This window comes from Sturnira hondurensis, unplaced genomic scaffold (assembly GCF_014824575.4).
Source record: "Sturnira hondurensis isolate 20B ecotype Veracruz unplaced genomic scaffold, ASM1482457v3 Scaffold0008948, whole genome shotgun sequence".
Lineage (NCBI taxonomy): Eukaryota > Metazoa > Chordata > Mammalia > Chiroptera > Phyllostomidae > Sturnira > Sturnira hondurensis.
Window position 1 is genome coordinate 3,997,353 of NW_028081579.1, and position 6,230 is coordinate 4,003,582.

Genomic DNA, 6,230 nt, shown 5'->3' on the forward strand with positions numbered 1-6,230 from the left:
CCCTTTGAGGATTTTTTTGCATTAGGGGAAACAAAAAATAAGTTGCTCAGGGTGAGATCGGGTGAATAGAGAGGGTGGGGCATGGGGGTTGTGCTGTTTTTGCTCAAAAACACTCAGCAGGGTGTGGACAGGTGTACTAAAAAATCGCCCATCATGAAAACATTGACACAGTCTTCAAAAACAAAATCACTGAAACCGAATGCAGCCTCTCACAACAATGTCAGCTGGTACACTGATACAGATGGGTTCCTAGAACACTCATCTAGTGGGGGAAGCCTGTACTACAAGTGGCCCACCCTCCAGAAAGTAATTCCGGAGGGGGGAGTATTATAGAAATTCTATTCTTTTGCTTTTCATATTTAGGTCTAAAATCCACATAGAAGACTTATGGTTTCCACTCTGATATGTAAAGAGCTTGGATGCTGCCACTCCTGTCCTCACAACAAGAAGGCATTTGAATGCACTGAAAATCAGTAACTCTTCTCATATTCATCAGAGAATTTGGGGCACAGAATCAGCCACTGCCTCAAAAAGTGAAGACAGGACAATACAGAGAATCACCACTTCTCAGGAACTGAAGCTACTACCTGGAACCAGCACCCACAGGGACACTTAACTGTACAGACAAATTGCTAAGAGTGCAGTGCGAACTAGCCTGAAGTTAAAAACTTTGGGAGTCTGGCCCTAGGGAGGCCCCCACACTTTTGAGAGTTTTACCTCTAAAACCTATCAGGTTATCATGGTAAGGATCTGAGAAAAATCTGGTCTTCCTTCCAGAAGGGAGAGGAAAAAAAGTAGTCATCTTGAAATATATATACTCAGATAGGAATTACCCATTTTATAATATGCCCAAAGCATTTCTCTTCTCTGCAACAAAGGCCAGATCTCAAGGGAAACTACAAAAGCCTTATGAGCTAGTCTTTTAGTCTCATATAAGGAAGAGGGACAAGACTAAACACCTCTGGAAGTCACAGAGCAGGGACTCTCCCTCATCAAAAAGAAAGAAAAAAAGTATATCTAATCATAAGATAATAGACTATTATATAGACTATCCCAATATAATATTCTAACATAATAGTATATACACTGTAATATATATACTATAATATACAATAGACTATACTTTATAGACTATCCCAGTGTCTTGTGGTCACATATGCATATGATAGAATATAGAGAGAGAATATTCCAATATCTTGTCATTATAGTAACAGAGTTCCAGGATAATAACTGAGAGATTACAACTGAGAGAGCTGCAAAATATGGACAATTTAAGAAGTTTCTAGGAAAACCCAACAGAGGGAACAAAAGCAAAGACACCAGAAGAACAAGAAGCTTCTGATACCTACAGCTATGACAAACAGTAAACATAGCCTAACTTCTTACCAGGAAAACAAAAGCTCACACCAAAGGCCTATTTTCCTCAGTTCCTATTACCCAATACATTATGTCTAGCTTTTAACAAAAATTACAAGTCACGCTAAAAGGCAAGAAAAAAACAGTCTGAAGAGACAAAGTAAGCTTCACGACCAAATTCATATATGAATTTTAGAATTCAGACCAAGAATTTAAAACAACTTTGATTACTAGGCTAAGAGCTTTAATGAGTAAACAGACAACATGCAAGAACTTACAGGTAGTATAAGCAGAAAGATGGAAACTCTGGGAAAGAATCAAAAAGAAATGCTAGAAACCAAAACATGGTAAAATACTTCAATGACAGAATAACATTTCTCTCAAATTCATGTGGAACATTCACCATGACAGACCACATTCTGGGACATAAAACACATCTGTAAAAGTTTAATAGAATAGAAATCACACAATGTATGTTCTCATCCCACAAATGAATTGATATAGAAATAAATAACAGAAAGATACCTGGAGATTAGACAATGTACTTCTAAATCATATACTGGTCAAAGAAGAGGTTTTGAGAAAGTTTAAAAATATTTTTAACTAATTAAAAAAAGAAAATATATTTATCAAAATGGGCAGGATTCCCTGAGACCAGCACTTAAAGGGAAATTTACAGCATTGAATGCATATATTAGAAAGGAAGAAAGTTCTAAAATCAATCACCAAGCTTCAACTTTAGAAAACAGGAAAAATAAAAGCCATATAACCCTAAAGCAAGCAGAAGAAAAGAACTTATAAAAATTAGAGCAGAAATCAATAAAGTTGAAAGTAGAGAAATAATAGAGAAAAACAACAAAACCCAAAGTAGGAGCCTTGAAAAGATCAATAAAATTGATAAACCTCTAGCCAAGAGAAAAAGAGAGGATACCAATTACTAATATCAGAAATGAAAGAGGGGCCATCACTACTGATCCCCAGGCCATTACAAAAATAGTAACAGACTATTATGAACAACTCTCTGCTCATAGGTTTGATAAATCAGATAAAATGGAGTGATCCCTTGAATGATACAATCTACTAAAACTCACACAAGGAGAAACAAATAATCTGAATAGGCCTAGATCTTAAAGAGATGGAATCAACAACTAATAACCTTCTGAAGCAGAAAGCATCCAGAAGAGATGGTTTCACTGGTGACTGTGTCCATTAAGGAAGAATGATAGTAATTTTCTACTGTCTTTTCCAGACAATGGAAGCAGAGGTCACACTTCTTAGTTCATTCTACTAGGCCAACATTACCCTAATGTCAAAACCAGACAGAAGAGACATTATAGGAAAGCAAAATTACAAGAACAAAAGCAACCCAGTAGAGAAAGGGTGGTCTTAGCTGGAACAACTATACATTCAGATGCAAAAGAAGAAAATTAATCTAGACACAGACCTTACGCCTTTCACAAAAATTAACTCAAACCAGATCAAAGACCTAACCATAAAATGTGGAGCTATAAAACTCTAGAAGATAACATAGGAGAAAATCTAGGTAGTCTTGGGTTTGATAAAGAGTTTTTAGATACAACACCAAAAGCATAATTCATGAAAGAATAAATTAGTATATTGGACTTTATTAAAATTAAAATTTTCTGCTCTGTGACACCGTTAAGAGAATGAAAAGGAAAGCCACAAACTAGGAGGATATGTCCAGATATGTTCTTTACAAAACACGTACCTGATAAAGGATTTACATCCAAAATATACTAAGAACTTTTAGCATTTCACAATAAGAAAATAAACAACACTATTAAAGATGGACAAAATATCTAAACAGACACCTGACCAGGAATGATATACAGATGACAAGGAAGCAAATGAAAAGATGTTCAATGTCATATATCATCAGTGAATTCCCAATTAAAACAATAATGAGGTATCATTACACACTGATTAGAAGGGTCAAAGTTCAACCCAAAACACTGACAATACCAATGCCGTTAAAGACGTGCAAAAACAGGACTTTTCATTCATTGCTGTTGGGGATGCAAAATGGTACGATCACTTTGGAGAATAGCTTCACAGTTTTTTAGAAAGATAAAGATAGACTTACCATGAAAATACCAATATACTTCTAGGTATTTACCCCCAAAAGTTGAAAACTTATGGCCACATAGATATTTATGACAGCTTTATTAATAATTGTCCAAGACTGGAAGCCACCAAGGGCCTTTTAACAGGTAAATGGATAAACCAGACTACAGTATATCCATACAATGGATGCTATTCAGCCCAAAAAAGACATGAGCTATCAAGCCATAAAAAGATATGGAGGAACATTAAATACATATTGCTAAGTGAAAGGCGCCAGTCCTAAAACATTACTTACTCTATCATTCCAACTATATGAGAGTCCAGAAAAAGCAAAACTACAGAGGCAATAAAAAGATCAGTTGTTGCCACAGATTTGTCCAGAGGGCTGGGAAAAGCGAATAGATGGAGGAAGGACAGGGGGACTTTCGGGCGCTGCAGCTTCTATAAGATACGCTAATGGTGGATATAGACATTATGCATTTGTCAAATCCACAGACCTGTACAGCACAAAGAGAACCCTAAACTATGGGCTTTAATTGATAATAATGTATCAATATTGGTTTATCAACTGTCACAAATGTACCACATTAATGCAAGATGCTAAAACCAGGAGAAATGGTGAGCAGGGAAGAGTCAGTATATGATAAATCTCTATACCATACGCTCAATTTTTCTGTAAACTTAAAATGGCTCTAAAACAGTCATTAATTTTCTCAAAGTTTGTATAGAATTGATTTGTATGTATGTTCTGAACTAGGGACTATGATTCTATTTATATTTATTTTAATATATGTATGATTCCATAAGCATATATGATTCCACATATATTTGTGTATAGTGTATGTGTGTCTCTCTTTCTCTTTCTATATATATATATTCTATATATATTGATGTTAAATTTACTCAGCACTGCAGCAGGAGACATTTATCATAAAATAAAGTGATGAGTGTCAGAAAAAATATCTCTCTCTGGTCTCTCAAGTGTTTTGCTCAAATTCATTTCTTCAGTTCTCATTCCTCCCCTGAATTCTAGGCTCATAACGGCCAATAATGTAGTCAACATCTCTACCCAGGTGTCTAATACATGGATATCTAAAATCTAACACATTAAGACACAAGCATTAATTCCCACACCTCGCCCACCAACCACATCTGCAGCCTCCACTCCCTGCCATGTCAGTTGCTCCAGGTTATGTACGATTACACGTCTGCCTTATAGTTGCCCCATATCAGACACCGTGAAGTCATCTTTGACTCTTGTCTTTTTCTTCTATCTTACACCCAATTCAATAACAAACCCTCTGGGCTCCAATTTTAAAATATATCCGAAATCCAGCCATTTCTCATTATGCTCACTGCTACCACTCAGAGATCTGAGCCACCATCACCCCTAACTGGAATATTGTGACAGCCTCCTAACAAGTCTCCCTGCTTTCATCATTACTCACCCCCTCTCCAACGCACAGTTAATCTATTCTTTACCCAGCAGCACGATCATCATATTGTTCTAATCAAAACCATCCAGTGATTTTCCATATTATTTAGAGTAAAATCCAAAATTCTCCCAGAGAATTTTGTTTAACATCTCTTCTGTAAACTTTTAAAGATCTCTTTTCACTATTTGACGATATCCTATTTGTATTTGATTCCCTGGCACCTAGCATATCATCATTTAGCATGTATTTGATGAATAAATAAATAAATGTCTTGACAAAATTTCTACATTATAAGCATAACTAATGGGTAAATATTATGAATAAATCCTCCGCCTCTCCCTCTCTCATACGTTTACTCTTATCCTTCTCCCGACCATCCCACCCAAACCCTGGAACTTGCTGTTAGCATCTCTCTTACCCATGCCTTCTTACAGTCACATCTTCCTACTCTTACCTTTCATTGATCCCAGATAGGCAATCTCAGAAACTCATTTTAAAGTGTAAACAGAAAGTGCAAAATCACTGAAGATAAGCAGCCCTGAAGTTAAATATCTAATAGTTAATCCTCACCCCATCCTTTCGCCAGGGAGACAATCTTCTACAGAGAGTGTATCACCAATAAAAATTGGAGACAACCCTCCTCTTCTTGGCAGGAATCAGGCATGGGGTCCAAGTCCCTGGAATGTACGGAGGCAGCAGGAAATGGACCTGCCCCCTTAGCATCACGTCTTCACGGTTTTCAGTCTGCTGATCCTATCCTCAAATGCCAGGCCACAGGTTAAAAAAAGAGAGAGAGAGAGAGAGAGAAAGAGAAAAAACAGTCAGAGTCAGGGATAAGTTATGCTTCCAGGAGCAGATTGTTTTTATGTTTTAAAAATATTTTATTGTGAATTGTTTAAAATATATATTTTATTGTTTATGCTATTACAGTTGTCCCAATTTTCCACCTTTGCCCCCTCTGCCCAGCCCGCCCCTCATATGCATAGTCAGTCCCCACACCATTGTTAATGTCCATTGTTCCTTCATATATGTTCTTTGGCTAATCCCTTCACCTTCTTCCAACCAGTCGCCACCTCTACCCTCCCCTTTTACAGCTGCTAGTCTGTTCCATGTTTCTTTATCTCTGATTCTATTTTGCTTGTTAGTTAATTTTGTTCATTAGATTCCACTTATAAGTGAGATCATATGGCATTTGTCTTTCACTGTTTGTTTTATTTTACTGAGCTAATAGTCAACGGTTCCATCCATGCTGTCACAAAGGGTAAGGATTCCTTCTTTTTTTACTGCTGTGTTGTATTCCATTATGTACACGTACACACCATTTTTATTCACTCATGTACTGATGGGCACTTA

General features: G+C 36.6%; 1 pseudogene; it reads left to right on the plus strand.

The window, feature by feature from the left end:
- Window positions 1-5,513: 5,513 nt before the first annotated feature.
- Window positions 5,514-5,654, plus strand: LOC118993951 (uncharacterized; annotated as a pseudogene).
- The last annotated feature ends 576 nt before the right edge of the window (window positions 5,655-6,230 follow it).